At 40.2% G+C, this 16,657-nt stretch overlaps 1 protein-coding gene across 1 annotated transcript in view; it reads left to right on the top strand.

Moving 5' to 3' along the window:
* The first annotated feature begins 6,587 nt into the window (after positions 1–6,587).
* The window catches only part of LOC116700943 (leukocyte cell-derived chemotaxin-2), an 18,654-nt gene continuing 8,584 nt past the window's right edge, over positions 6,588–16,657 (top strand). Inside the window, exons 1-3 of the mRNA XM_032534432.1 lie at positions 6,588–6,727; positions 6,822–6,902; positions 11,011–11,077. The gene's annotated coding sequence lies outside the window, so the exon portion shown is untranslated. The remainder of the gene's footprint in view (positions 6,728–6,821; positions 6,903–11,010; positions 11,078–16,657) is intronic.

The raw sequence follows: 16,657 nt of genomic DNA, 5'->3' as shown, positions 1-16,657 counted from the left end.
TCATTCACTTGGGGAGAAGAAGTTTATGGTCTCTGTGTTTGAGTGCAGTTTCATTTGAGGAAAGTGGTGATATATTGGACTCTCCAACATGTTATAAATCTTACTTGGTACTGCTGGTTGAAGCTTCCAGAGAGATGTGACAAAAATACACAAACACATATGCACCTTTAAGACTATTGTGACAATGCACTGTACTTTTGACTGACATTATCAGCATAAGTGAAGTGACAGAAAATGAAAAAGGATTATTGTGGTTTATCACAACATGGGTCTTATTTTCCACCTGATTTCCTTTAAGTTCCGCATAGCACAAAAAAACTAATACAGAAGAAAGAAGTGTATTTTAAATTGACTGAAAATGAATTAAAAGGCCTCTGTATTTTGTCTAATTCCAAATTCAGACAGCACAATAATGCCAGACCTCACAGAGGTGACTAGAATAAAAATTAATGTTAGGCGGTCATTTTCAGGCTCATTTTATCCTGTGCAGTGTGTCATAGTGAAAGACAATCCAGTCAGCATCTGGGACACCTCTCCTCTGACATTAACCCACAGGAGCACAGAGTGCTCTTTACACAACTGTAAATGTGGCAAAACACATTGATGCATAATTTTACTGTTAGATCATTCATATTTCATGAACATTTAACTTTTTAATGTACCACACTGCCATTTATTACATTAAGCTGTATCTGTTTGCTGGTATTTGGTTACATCTCTTTTCAAAAGTAGTAACTCAGCGCAAACCTCACTCAGAAAACGGTCATTGTTGAGTACCGTGACAGACCATGGATGATAAATACAGGATTACAGCATTCATAAGATTAAATGGGAACATAATTGTAAATGAGGGGTTATAGGGTGAAGAGGAAATAAAGGGAGAAAGAAGTTGAGCAAACAAACAAAATAAAATAGCAAAAGAGAAAAAGTGAAGATAGTAAAGGCACATGACTGAGCATTAGGAGCAGAGAATTAAAGGAAAGGAATGGCCAAGGTAATTTGAGATGGATTGACTAAAGAAATGGTTTAACTAAGAAAGTCAAGACAGCCAAATCCCATGCCAATCCTAGGCATCCTCAGCAAGTGATGAAAGTCATTTCCATTTTACAGCTATAGTGACATGTCCCCAGCGTCCACTGTCAAATCGATCAATGTGTGCGTGGTTGCACAAGTGTGTGTGTTTATGTGTGAACATGACCCATTTATATTCTGTGACCGCCCTTGGATAGAAATAAGAGGCTTTTTTAAGGTGAGGAATTGGGTTTGTCAGTTTAAATGTTCTTCACTGCTTTATCTTTGCCTGATGTTAAAGTCTTGCATCTTTTAAGAATATTGTAATTACACATTGCCAACCATAGCCCTGAGTATCCCTCATCCCCAGTGGAAATGATATGTCCTGGTGTAAGAGGTTTGAGTATGAAGGCAGTCAATACAATAAAATCTACTTCTGTGACCAACCTTGGCATACTTTCTGCTTGTCTACCAATGTATCCCTGTGTGTGTGTGTGTGTGTGTGTGTGTGTGTGCGTAAGTGCCATTCTCTCGTTTTATTCCTTCTAGGACGTGTGAATGGACTTGTCATGCTCTAGGCAGCCTCCACTGAGCAAGCCAAGGCAGACTTGCCTCTCTGTTTTTTTGCCTTTGATCCGCCCCGCTGTCTGGCAAAAGGGGTGACATGAACTGTCACATTCTCCTTTCCAATGCAGTACTCCACTCCTTACAGACACCTCAAGGATCACAGAGTCACACAAACGGCCATACACACAACACAGAGATGCACATTTGTATCTGCAGACATTCACATGCAAGGAGACACACTGATATGGGGTACATGTTAGGGGTGTGTGCAGACATCAACACACAGATACATGCACGTATAAAAAGGGCATGGGACAAAATTAGAAGGTATGAAGAAGATCTCTGACTGACAGGCTGCCGAACTGACAGCTGGCACCATTCAAGAAATCTTTGGCTGTCAAACTCAGGCTTGTTTTGACTGGTGAGCATCTGTGGCATATCCACTCACTGGGTTTTTGTCGAATGTAAAGCAGGGCGTACTGGGAAAGAGCGAGAGAGCTCAGCTGACTTTTCCCGGATAAAGGTAATGATAGTCAAACCAAGCATCCATTTTCTTGGAAAACCCAAATTCTCACATATACAGTGTAATCTTTAGAAAAAATATAAGTGTTGTATGTCCAGAAGTGATATTTTTCAACCTACAGCATGTCCCATGACGTACCTTTGCAATCTGACTTGCCCAGGCCACATCTAAAAGGAAGAATCAACTGAACTCACCTTGATATCTTAGCTAGTTAGTGAAGCCACCGTCAAATGGAGTAATCTCACTTTTTGTCTTTTTAATTGGATTTCCAACATGCCGATGAACAGCACAGTCAGACCTTAGTGGAACCTCCTTAATTCTACAAGCAACTCAAGCAAGAAACTGAGTCCATCTTGCCTCAACAATAATGAATTCAGTAAGGCTCACAGGAGGTCTGATGACCCAACTTAATATTTATTAGCATTTCAATCTAACCATTGGAAACAATATGTTGTGTTTGTTAAAGTATGTGTTCAATAAAACCAAATCAAAACTTTGCCTCAGAACTTTTGGTGTCACAAACTTAGATTATGCCCGTACTCATGAATTACTGTATGCTGTCATCACCAATTGTATTGCATCGAATGCGCTACTCAGGCAGTAGGGACACGGCACAACACAATGGAGCACTCAACACACCAACATTTTCATATGTGCTATGTATTTGACAGCATCACACTAAATTATTCCCCAAAGGGAATTGAACTCACTATTTGTCTTTAGTGCATTGCACCAGATTTGACCCCTTTTTATTTGGTGACAAAGATTGCACGGTCAAATAATTTCCATGTAGCTTTTCTGAATGTTGAGGTCAGAGAATGAAAAGAGTCTTAAAGTGCTTTCTGCTATAGTGAGGTTCTAGGTAAAAAAGGCCAATTTGAATATCCAACCTTTGGTGTAGTAAGAGACTGGAGAGACTGGAGCAAATAAATGGCCTATTACAACACATTAACTGTTCTCTCCTTTTTACCTCTTCCATCATTCCTCTGCTGTTTCCAGGAATAAATACAGGTATTAGGTGTTTACCTGCCAAGGATGCCTGTGTTTGCAACAGGGTGCTAAGTTTACTTCAAAGGTATCAAACTTTACAACGTTAAACAGAACAGGCTCTTTTCTCTGCCTCTGATTTTATAAAATAATATAAAATCATTTTATGCATGATGAGGGGAAAACACAAATAATACATAAAAGAAAATTCCTCTAAGAATAAACCCTTCAGATATGCTGTCCTGATTTTATGAATGTGAACTACTTAGTGTACCATGCAGCTCATGTCTTCTGATAATGTGTGTGTTTTTGTGCTGAGAAGATTTTGTTCCATGCAGGCTGATAGACCTGAGGGAGACTGAGCTCAGACGGTCTCTACAGAGCCAGATAGGTATCAAAACTGGATATAGATGCAGAACTGCAGCATATAGTTTCTCCTCTTGAGAAAAAACCCACAAGTTACTATTTGTGACTCATGAAAAAGCTGGTTTATCTAAAAAAAGTTCACACATATGTGGGTCCAGTTTTGACAGTTAATCTTAGTACCAGATCTGACCCATTATCCACAGTTATCTTAAAATCAATTATGCCCACCTTGTAGACATTTTCAAATATATAGGTTCAGAGCCAACTGCTGCATTGACCAGACACAAGAGATACTGATTCCATCTATTTTGCAAGTTTCGGAATGCAAAGCTGGATCACTAACCGGGCAACGCCTTCAAAAGTTAAGGCCGAGTAAAAGTTAAAATCTTTCTGTATTCTGTTCACCTGTTGCATTGTCCTAAATTGCTACGGCAAACCAAGGTGTATACCAGCATGGAAAAGCTGTACTAACTGCATAGAGAAGGGAGAGGCCCAGTTTAGCTATTAGCAGATGAATTCAGACTGTATGAAATCCTTTTCATAAGACAGTAGCAGGTATGTGCTTTACACCTGCAAATTCTAATTTTGCGGATGCACTGTAAGTTAGAATTGTTTGTACACATACCTGTATTTTATTAACAGTTTATTTTTTATTTTTTATCATGCACTTTTTTGGCACCAACTAATCAGGTATTTCAATCAGGTGGGACATGTTTTCAGATGACATGCAAATAATTTTTATTGTACAGCTCAATAAAATGTACAAAGTCTTTGACGATTACATTCTATTGCTATACGAATATTTAGTATATGTCTATAGGGGTGGAGAACCATCAGACCCCCTGATGAATCTAGACACCGGTGGTGGCGAGGAAGGAGCCAAAGACCAGACCAAAGGTGACTCCAGAGCGATCAGCTGGAGTAGATGACTGGAGGTGAAAGGGGGTTGCACTCTTTGCCTACATCAACAGCTGATTGCAAAGGGAGAAACAGATTTTGCAAAGCAGGGTTGTGACTCTGTGATTGGCCCTTGAAATTTGTGTACAATTCTGATTGGTTTAGCGGGAATGTGAACGCCTCCAACAGCTGATTTGAGTTAGGTAGTGCATTGATGAAGAGTTAGGTCTTCCTGAAAGGACTTACACTGAGTTACATTTCAATCAGGAGAGTCTAGTTTCAGATATGCGACAGTTATATGATGCAGGATAAAATATACATTTATTTGGATGACAGCTGAATTGATTTAGGAGTGCATCGATACAAAGTTAGGTCTTCCTGAAAGAATTTACGTTGAGCTACATTAGACAAGGTGTACAGATCCTGGCACAAAACATCTGCCCTAGTTTTCCCACACTGTCCTAAAGGCACCAAAGGGACCCCATTGCCACAAATACTTAATAATGTCCTATCCTGGACAGTCCCTCTGCACTCACAGGTAAGAGTCAGGACCAGTAGCACAGAGGATCTTTATTGCTTCAGATCAAGGCAGGACGTTAGCAAAACTCCATCAACAAAAAATGCAGCAAATAAGTTGAAGTTGTAGATGTAAAAGTTGTCTCTCATTTTACATAGGGCAAAAAGAGGGGGGAAGAGGAGCAAGAGAAGAAGGAATGTTGCATTTCTGCTATCTTGAAGTAGGTCACGTACACAGTACTGCATTTGTCAAGTGACAGCTCTATTAATCATGAAAGGGGCTGTGTCAATGCCCAATGGCTTTGCTCTGCAGGTAGGTTGTCCCTCTGGATGCCAGGGCTCCAACCTTGGTGTTCTAACCGTGTTCCTTTTCCTCTTATCCCTCAGTGCTCCGTGGTTCTGAAATGGCTTTCTTTTTATGTCCTCTCTGTGCACATCCAACTCTCTCCTCTTTCTTTTTCACACTCCAATCCCCTCTTTCCCTGCCTTTGGAACTTGTCTCTAAATGTTAAGTCCTGCACTGGGCCTTGCCTCTATCAAAGTCTCAGGTTTCTTATTCATCTTATCAGTTTGTCTCTCTTCCTTTTTCCAGGAAGAGAGACACTGTCCAGCCACTCTCCATCTTTAGAGTCTTCTTCCAAACTATCTCACTTCCTCCTTTCCCCAGACGATGGCTCTGGTTTTTAAGATACTCAGCAGGATCTGCATCGGCAATGAACAAGTTAGCACTCCAAGCACTGACATGTTTGGGTTCCCAGGTGTCTTTACCAACCTTGTTCCATTTCCACACCTCTCTCTTTATTCCATCCACTCTGTGTAGAGAGTTGTTAGTACAGGCCTTAAGGGAGAAGGGTGTTGAAGGGAGATGGCTGTGTAACTGTCTGTTTGAATGTCTGACAGGTTGTCTGTGTGTGTGCGAACGTATGCAGGAACATGGGATATGTTAAGATATGACCACAGGAAGAGTGTTGGCAATTCTGAAGTTACTTCACCATTCGCACCCTATAACTGAAATGCAGCATACTTGCAGTTTATAATGATTTTGACAAGACTATGTTCTAGGAAAACAGCACATATTGATACACATGTTAACACAATATCACATAAATCAAATAAATGGTAGAAATGTAGAAGGTACCTTCCAGCTAATTTAAGGCACCTGTACATTTGTATTTCATAAATCTTAAATATACATTGCGTGGTCTACAATCTTATTTTGCAAACATTAAAAGGTTTTACATAGATTATCGGCAAAGATGTACTTTTTCCCTAATTCAGTAATTTTATTACAGTCACTAATCACAGTAATGCTACGTGGACACATAAGTGTTATTTTAACTTTTTTTCAGGGTTGCTTGTTTGCTGTCTTTTGGAATTTGACAGATGATTACTATCAGTTTGGTCTGTCTCTGTTTAGTAGAGAGATTCATTTGGTGCATTTTCCCTCACAGGGAGTGAGTGGATGCCTTTACCAAAGAGGAGAAATGTGATTTCTGGTAACTCCAAAGTTATTGCACTTACAATATATGTTATTTGCTCTCAGCTGACTTGCCAAGGTTACACACTGTTAAGCCTACAATCAGGAATAATCTTCAGAGTTAGAGGGTGTGTGAGCCCTGCAGCTTAACTGTGAGGTCAGGACTTCAGTGTGAGTTATGCTTGTATTAACCACCTGGGCGTAACATTAAACTAGCTGAATGTGAGCGGGGAATACTAACTGAAGGATGACTGCTTTTTTTGGCCATTATGTATGTCTTGTTTGCTATTTATACATGTGTTGCAGAAGATGTGTTTTTGCGACTGTCGAGAATTTGGAGTTGCTGAAAGGCCCCTTTAACTGAGCTGTGCCAAGTAACAAAAGTAAGTGTGTGTGTGTGTGTGTGTGTGTGTGTGTGTGTGTTTCTTTGAGGACGGTTGTATCCATCACGGCTTCTGATAGTGTTACATATTTCAGTCAGATTCCATGGTCATATATCTGGGTGCATATGAGACCCGAGATAAGGAGGGATTTATGAAGACAGCTCTCTAAGTCAAGGTGAGCACCAGAGATATGATGCTTCTGTGTACGTGTGTAGGAGTGTGCACACGATTTAATGTTTTTGAAAGGGAGCACAAACATGTGATAGAATTGTACTGTTGTGTTCATACACCTTAGCCATGCGTGTCTGAAAGAGTGTGAGAGTGTGTTTCTTTGTGTCCTAACCACTGAGTAATCTCACCATAACCATTCCCATTGTGGAATGCCTGTGAAGGATTTTATGTTTTGCGGTGCTTGTAATCCATCCTCAATATCTCAATATCATTTTATTCCTTCTTTCATTCTTTTCTTCCCCTATTAAGTCCTTTTCATGGCCACATGGCCTTTTCCAGAATGGAGCTTTACACCCATTGTAGTACATGCCATAAATCTAATAAAAGTTAATTCCGTTCTTCAACTATACAGATGGACAAGCTAATGTTTCCTTAATTTTCTTTTCACCTGATGTTGTCAATCATTTTCTTAGTTTCTAATATTTTTACATGACTGGAAAAAAGATTGATGGAAAGGAGCGTTTGTTATTCTCCAAACTATCACTGCAAATAAAGACATTGCTACATCACTTAAAATTTGAACTGATTTCTTAATCCAGTGGTCAAAGCTCAAGTGCCAGCTCATGTTTGTTCCGGGAATGCCAATACAATAAGGAATAACAAGGAATGCCAACACAATTACTATTTTTGGGAATGGAAAAGGCATCCCATGTTCAGTTGTGGAGCACAACTGAAGCAAGCTGTGTGTCTCTGGAAAGCCCCTTCTTGTTACTACTCTCTATTTGATGCTTGCTGAGGTAACATTATTGAAGTGTTGTTTTTCCATGTGTCGATTCTTTTTAGTGGGTGGAGGATCATTTGACAGTGAATTTATTCCAAATTTTTTATATTTGTATGGGTCAGTTGCCAACATTAATATATTTGCCTTCAAACAAGCGCCACCTTCTCTCCAACAATCATCGATGGAATATCATAACCATGGGAATTGGGCACAGATTCCTTAGGGCTCTCACACACTCTCGCAAAGAACAGGACCTGGTAGCACAATTGCACAGGGACAACATTGATGGTTTTGTCATTAACCACATTCTACATAGTTTGCTCCAAATATATTACATACAGCAGTGTAATATGCTCTACCTGAACCACAGGCTTTCATTGGCCTTCTGTAAGTCATCACTCCAACTCTTTGGAGGGGGATTTTTCATATTGAAATTGTGATTAACACTAGACATACGCGTTTTACTTTTACACATTTACCAACTTTGTAAGGTGTTAATATGTCTATGTTGTGTTTGCAGCTTGTTGCATTACTCCAACCAAGTATACCAATTAATGCAGGTTCAAGGACAAGGGCCCCATTGCCTGTGGGGCCCTGCACGGGCCCTTTGCCATTTCAGTCTTATTTGCATCCAGCTATCCAAACTTGGGTATGTTAGAGCATGTGAGCTTCGCAGCTTATAGCGGCGGCAGGCTGCTTCGTTCAATATAGCTCCACACTCAACTCAAATCACTTTTTTTTTTTTAAATGCTGTGTTGTTTTTACTTGGCACCCGTCCTCCCTTTATGCCCGGAGCTTTGCCACCAAAAAGTACGCCAGATGACAGGCATTGGCGGCACTTCCTCTGCATGTACTGTGCTGCATAACACAGAGGCAGGCTAGGGCATGCTTCAGTCTCACTAAATTGGTACTTGATGGAGCAGAAGATAAGCTGCAACATTTTAAAAATTGGCACTCACGTGCTCTTTGGTTGCATAGTTTATCTAAGTGAGGATGGCCGATATTTAGAAGGACTTGGAGAATCTAGGTTTGATGTACTGTTGAGTTATAATGCATATTATTGTGCTATGTAGTTTTGGAAAGCTTTTTAATAAATGCTAAAGGAAACCACAGTTTTCAGATGTTGTGAAAGTTACTTTTTTAGGAAAGTTGGATGGGTCATAGCAGTAAAGTAAGTTTTAGAGAACAGGATTGAGTGGTTGGCAAGAGTGGTGTTGCGTGATGTGTCACTCCCTATTGGGTGTCTTTCTCACCCCGCCAACCCATCCACTGGCATACTCCTAACTGACGAGGATCAAACTGCACAGCACACAGCGACTCCTGCCCCCTTGCATTTTGTTATTGCTTCGAAGAGTCTTTCTCTTTTTTGACTTTTCTTTCAGGTCTCCCTGATCCCCTTGTCTTCCCTGTCACATAACTTTCTTCTCTGTCTCTTTGAACTTTGCCCCCCCTGTCCCCCTTAAAAATAACTAAAGCTCTTATCTACTTTATTGAACACTCAATCATTATCACAAGGCATTCTATGCAGAGATCTGGGACAGAGAAAGATAAAAGGATTTTTGTTTAGGGGAATCACAAATGTGTATCTCACTTATTCAATTACATTGTCTTTGGTACGTCTGACGCATGCATAAGATGTGGCTATGTAATAGTGTAAGCCGCATGATGTTTACATTTTTGTACATTTAAAAACAAACAGCTTGCACAAATCAAAAGTAATTTTTATCAACCTCTCTTTTGACAATAGAAGAGATAATGTGAGCGCTGGACAGACAGCATCTTTATCTTTTATCTGTCATTGTACTTTGTGATTATCTTAAATTTTGCACAGTATCAGTCAAGTGACACCAATAGGACGTTAGACATGTGACGTTTGACATTATTGTCACATTTAAATCCTCTTATGGAGCGGGTTTGTTACAACAACTAAGATTTTATTTTATTTTAAACTGAACTATATCTAACACATATTACAAAGAGTTGGCTGAACTACTGAAGTTATGGATGGTAGCCGTGGTTCTCAACCAAGGGGGCCGCAAGATCGTTTTTGGGGGTTGCCAGATGCTTGAGGAGAAAAAAATGAAATCACATATTCTAGACTTGGAATTGTTTTTTATATACATTACTATGAGTTTGGTACATTTAATGTGTTATATTCAAAGCTTCATGTGTGAATCATGTGTAAAGGGGGGGGGGAGGTCCAGAACAACAATGTCATTATTCTGGGGGGGGTTGCAACTCAAAAAGGTTGACAACCACTGGACTACAGCAGTTCATGAGCCCAATATTGTCATTTCACTTTCCCATAACTAAAACTGTGTGAAACATGTCTCTGATTGACAGCACTTCCTGTGTCACACTGCGTGAAATCTAACCTCAAGGCAATGTGTACAGTAGATTTGCGTAAGACATAATGGGAGTTTTCAACCCTGCTGTAGTAGCCTAGAAAATTTTTAAATCACTGGTGATTCCAGTGACAAAAAGACCAGTTCCACACATTGGGATAAGGTAAGAACATTGCCACCATGGGAGCACAGTATAATTGGGATACATCTTGCACACACTGAGCTTCTTTACCAAGTTGATCAATGCTTTCTGTGGTAAATGGGAAAAAAGGTTACCCATGTACGTTCTTTATACTATCTGTGTCCAACTGTGGTGACACTAATGACTCCTGTTAACAATGTGCATGCTTCCTGCCCATATTGACTGTACAGGCTAGGTCCATTAGCACACATTGTAGCTCTCTCTTTTCATACTTTATTTCTAGTGTCATTGTTCTTTCCTTCCATATATGTACAAGACACACAACTACACATAGCCACAGAAACATGTAGTACAAACAATTTCATAAACACATATAATCTTGAATCCCAACATTGTAAATGTTGTATGTTGTTACTTATTTTCCTGTATGAATTGGATATGTAAAATGTCTTTTTTTATACGTAAACCCAATGTTAACACATTTTCTTGCCCTTTATGAACAGGTGTCATCATCACTGGAAATGCAAATACCAATTGAGCTTTTCTTTGCAGCAGTTTTCATTCAAAAGACAACATCCAGCCAATTGAAACTGCAACTGTATTGACTATATCCAGTAAAGTGTATTTCTTCATTTTTCCCCCCAATGCGCAAAGGCAAAGTTCATCATGTATTGAATCAATACAAATATCACAGAAGCCTAATTTGAGGTCTGCAAAGATGTCTGGAGTTTGTATTCATCACTTTGGTAATTTTGAAAGGGTGTGCTCAGCTAAAATCTTTTGTTTTGATAGTCCAGATTGGTCTAAAACGCCAGATCAATGCTATATCTGTGTGACCTTGTAGGATTGCTGCCTGCCTATCACTCCATTGCTAACGGCCAGGAAGTGGGCATGAGACTGAGTACTGCGGGGTGAGTTTTATCGAACAATCACAAAGTTTTATCAACGTTTCAGCAGGTGAGCTGTTAAGGTCTCGGACACCTTCACAGTTCTCTAGCTGGGTGCAGAGTTTATTATTTATGAAGTCGGCATCTTAGAGCGAAATGGTTTTACACTTATAAGACTGTGGGGCAAAGAAACAGTGGCACTTCACAGATGACTGAAACTAAAACTGGTGTAATTATCTTGTCTCATTTTACTGTATACCTTGACCTTAACCTTAAATCTTAGCTTCTGTTTCATTGGTCAGAGTTCTTTATTGACACCTTTAAAAGCATTGATAAATTAAACCAGGAGACATTTGGGCATATTGTGTAAATTGATGTGAACTGCAGCGTATCATGTTAGTTCTAAAATACAACTCAAAAGATGCCCATTTTACATATGAGCCCCAACCGCTACAGCCATGGATGAATTTGGAATGAAGCGACTGATTGTGGCAGTCTCTGCGTATTTAGTATGAGTCTTAGTTTATTTAATCTGATCAAGCTACCTTGAAAGTATCACTCCTCTCACTGACCTGCATAGGTGATTATCAGTAATCACTATTGCCCTTTCCATCCAGCTGCAGTGACTGCACCTCTAGTCTGCTTCTATCATCTGTAAGTAAAGTGCGATGTATGCTTCTGTGTTAAATCTACGCCGTGGCTACATACGTATGTCCGTGGATACTGACCCTACGTCGAAGCCTGACGTGCACCTCTTCGAAAAATGTAACTACACGTTGCAGCGACGCACATCGCAACATGTCACTTAACCCTGACTTGCCAGCATTGCATTTCCCCCTACTCATTTCCTGGTTCTCCTTCTCCATAAATAACATGGAATCAAGGAGAGGGTTAACTTTTCCCGCTATAGATTTGCCACCGTCAGAAAGCACAGGACAGACACTTTGTTTCGCCCACTTTCACTCTAGAGTCTGCGCCTGCTCCTACGCTAATCGCCCTCATTCTCTTACTAAACTGAGTCTCTGAAAATTTCAAAAATCTTTCCAAAAGATCAATTTTCAGTGAAATGAAACAGTTTGCCTGTGGACGAAGGACCAAACTGCATAGAAAAAAAATACCTGTTTAAGTGTAAACATGGCCTTAGACGGAAGTGTTTTTTTTTTTTTTTTTTCAAAATTACAGTCTTTTAGTATGTATAGAACATTTTCTCTTTGTGTAATATCTCTAAATTGCTGCTCCGTTAGGAAACACTTTGAAAACCCTAAGAGGACCTAAAAAGACAGTATTTCATTGTATAATCACACAGTTTATCTATCTCGCGCTGCTGAAGACTTGTATTAGTTTCTACCAACCTTAAGAATGCATTTTTGCACAAAACAAGGACTGTGGCTATTGTCTCCCATCATCACTTTATTGGCAGGAGAAACAATTACACTGAGCTATATGTCTTTGTAATCCAGTGGCATGTAAGTAAAGTTTTTGGACAACAGGAAACCATGTGAACCTGTTCTTTGGCTGACAATTTTCCAAAATAATGTTTGCTTATTTTTATTTCTTGGTGCACATAGCCTTCAAGTCAACAGCATCACATCGTGATCTGCATTCATTTCAATATTTATAAATTCATGACAGTAATGTTGAACACAATTACTGTAATTAGGCCCCCCATGTCTCCATGAGCAAAGCACATAATCCTCAACCTCATTTTGTGCTGTGCCATGAACAACCTTTTATTCTGTGTGTGTGTGTGTGTGTGTGTGTGTGTGTGTGTGTGTGTGCGTGTGCAAGTGTATGTTTAAGATTTTATTAGGTTTCTGTTTAAACTGGTTGACTTGTCATTATTTGGACAGAAATAGAAAAAGATGTACTTAACACTGGTACGGCACTTTGAGATGTTGTGTGTAGATTATTAGCAAGCAAACACAGTGACATAATTATTAGCAAGCAAAACAAACAATTTCTCTTTTTTCTCTACTTGCCTCCTCTCTCACGCACATTTTCTATTTATCTCTCTCTCCTGATCTCTCTCTGTGCTTCTATCCAGATAGATACTGTTTGAATGATCACATTCCCTGGCATGAGAGTGCTATGTAATTAACCTATGGGATTCCTGCTGTTGCAATGTGCCACCTGCCTGCCTCAGTGGCCTCCACTGGTGGATTATTACTGCCATCTTCTGGCCAAACAGAAATAAGAGTATCCCCACAGTGAGAGAAAGATGTGACAGACAAAGCAGTTGGCATTTTCAATACCCAAATATTGCTGAGAAAAAAGATCACTGCCCAGTCAAGTCAATGACAGGTTTCTCTCTATCATCTCTTCAGAGGTGCTAAGGGTCTAAACCATAAACCTCTAAAGAGAACCATCTGACGGGGCCCTCCTGAACAAAACAAAAAGGGGAAAAGCCCAGGGTTGTATACATAACATAAAATGAACACAGCTGTGGGTTTTTGTTTAAAAAGTTCAGAACAACCTTGAATAATTTCTTTATTTTAGCTGCAAAAGAGGAAATTCATGAACTTTCACATTAGCAATGAATTCTTGATATCAGTCATTTGAGTATTCCTTAATTTAAAAAAAAAAAAAATAGATTGATAGGTTTGACAGCACAAGCTGGTTTCCCAAGTCTATTGTTCAATTTACATATGCTGCATGGCTAAAGATATGACTGGAGAAACTGTGTGTAACCCTAAGCGAGCAAAGCCTGATATGGCTTGTATGTGCCATTTTTGTCTAAAAACATTTAACCATTTTTGCTATTATCAGATTGTAAGAGCAAGTCATCTCCCAGTGCTAAATGCCTCTTAGTAAAAGAAGAAGAAAAAAACTGCAAACATTTCATCTTTAGGTTGCTGCTTAGTTACTGTTCCACCTTCATCACTATGCTATTTCTGTTTCCTGCAGTTCTTCCACTTTTTTTCTTTGTTTTTGTGGCTGCTGAAAGGACAGCTTTACTTTGCAGATTAATGCCATTGCAGTAGTAGTTTTAGGGAGGCTACTTTGCTGTATAGGTGTCAATACTGTGGAGTCAAATCAGTCGTTCCTTGGAAGCCTCCCTCAATTCGTTGGGGTTCAATCAGTTTTCTTCCTTGATTGTTAATACAATTCACATTTTGCCTACTTCTTTTTGTCTTCTTTCTTTCTTTCTTTCTTTCTTTCTGTGGCTTTTATTATTTCACTGTTACATAACATGGACACTCTCTATTTCTTTTTAGCAGATTATTATCCAAGCAGGGGGTCAACTACGAATCAGTTAAACAATAATCATCCCGGTGAAAAGGTTTATTTGGTGTCTTTGTATTTGGTACTTTCTTCTTTGCCTGGTAGGCAGGTGTATTAGTATCAATTTCTCTCTCATTATGTGTGTAGTAGGTGCTTACGAAGGCTAATTATATATTGAAGCTGCATTGAAGGAGTTTTATCTTGGAAGCGTGATGTAAAAACACTATAATTATAGATAATGCGGGTATAATTAGGTACATCTTAATGAACAGACTTTAAATGAGATGTTGCCTGGATGAGATCAAGATCTAGATAGGACTGAGAGACTTATTGAACTCACTTTTAATGTATTGCTCTGACTTACAGAGGTTCTCTTTCTCCTATATGAGCTTGCAACAACAATCTTTGATGTGATAACGGTGGACATCAGTGTTGTTCACTCATCAATGCAGCGTCACATTGCAGGCTAATCGATCCAGCGGCTGCTACGTCTGGGCCTCGCCACATCTAACACCTGGGATGAGCTTCTGCAGATAAATCCTCAACATTAACTACCTTATTCTGCACTTGTGTGTCTGAAATGTATGAGGCTTTTGCGTTACTTGTTCCTGCGTGGCCATCCAGGCTAAGAAATGAAAGCAGGAATCTTCAGCTTATAAAGTCTTTATGAAAGGGAGAACCTGAACTGTTTTTAAACCACTAGACTTTTTTTGTCCCCCCCCCCCCCCCCCCCCCCCCCCCCCCCCCGCCAGCTGGTTTGAGATGCTAGGGAGCTAGGGAAGGTAACACAGTTGACTGCCATGTTCTTCAGCAGTGACTTTGCTCTCTCTTAATTAATTTATTCCCCTGCTCCACCTCATCTTCCTCTGGGTACCTCTGCCTTCTTCCTCATCAAAGTGAGGGGATGTGATTTAGCCTCCCCGCTGTGTTTGATATTCTCACTCTCCTCCGCACTGATCCATCAGTCATGAAACCGCGCTTTGATCCATGCACGATTGTCCGTGACACGCGTGACACTCATTGTCTCGGCCTATCACATTCACCACTGTCGGTGTGTCCACTCCTGCACAGTTCAAAGGCTTCGTTCCTTGAAGTTTCAGCTCTCCCTCGCTCTCGCCCTCGTTCTCTCCAACAATAGTATTTATCATATTTTCTCTCCTTCACCCCTGTCTTTGTTGTGTCAGGGGCTCCATCAATTCTCTCCAAACGATGGCTGTGAAGCAACATGAAGAAAAGGTTGAAGTGTCAAATGGCTTACTTGAACACAAAATATAAGCAGTTACCTTTTTTTGCAAAAACTGTTCCAAATGCCAACATCATTTTCATTCAATTACAGAAAACAACAACATTATAATAGGATAGTAAATGAAGGAAAAAAGACTCTGTACTCAAGCTGTGTCAAATCAATTGGAGAATATGAGATGAAATGCTCTGGAATAGCATTGTAACTGGTCTCTTTTGTTTAATGCTCGCCTATGCCTTTGAGGCTGATGGGCCTTAGGATTCCAGTCACATTCTGCTTGGTTGTCTCTCTGCTAGTTGCTCTGGTCAGCTTTTAACTTACTACTACTGTCTTTCAATTCACGAGAGGGATGAAAGACATGGACCAACATTTGTATATTTTAAAGGAAATGCTCCCTGCAGACTTGGAGAAAGACAGAGACATTTGACCAGACTCTAGTCCATCAACTAACGTCCTTTGAAAGCCCTCCCCTCCCTTGGCAGACACGGAAATGCTTTTAATAGAACGCATTATTTATACGTTGGTGTCCCCTGTCTGCTGCCCCCAGCGTTGCAGAGTTCATTCCCTGCCCTATGGCTGTGTTTGGCTGCGTAGGCTAGCTAAACACCTGCTCCCCAAACCCCACCGATATGTTTACAAATCGACAGAGCCAAGTGGGTGTGACTGGGCTGAGAAAGCTGGTTCAGACCCACTGAGCAGTTCCAATCCATCACAGAGCCTTTTCACAAGCCTGTTTTTGTGAGATGTTCCTTTCACCTGAGCAGCAGAAAGACTTACAGTAATAGTGGCATGAAAGAGTAAAATTCAGGCTCATCCTCTAACCACTCAGCTTGTAAAAGGATGAACTATTGCTGCGTTCTTTACATATTCTGTCTGCCAATAGTTCTCAATTGCAGTGCCTTCAACCTTCACAGGGGAAAGCCTTGCTGTGTGCTCTTTTTCTTTCATAGATGACAGGGGCCGGAATGTCATTTGATGTAGGCCTGGCAGTTTGCTGAAGGGAACAGGAAGGAGAGCGAGGGAGAGTCAGGAGAATTAGAATGTATTTCAGGTCTGAGGCAAGTGGTGCATTGCTGCAACTCGTATCTCAGGGAAGGAGGGAGTTTAAAGGATTGGGAGGGGGGTATGGGGGTATAAGG

Source organism: Etheostoma spectabile, chromosome 13, assembly GCF_008692095.1.
Source record: "Etheostoma spectabile isolate EspeVRDwgs_2016 chromosome 13, UIUC_Espe_1.0, whole genome shotgun sequence".
Lineage (NCBI taxonomy): Eukaryota > Metazoa > Chordata > Actinopteri > Perciformes > Percidae > Etheostoma > Etheostoma spectabile.
This window is presented reverse-complemented; position numbering and strand designations above follow the sequence as displayed.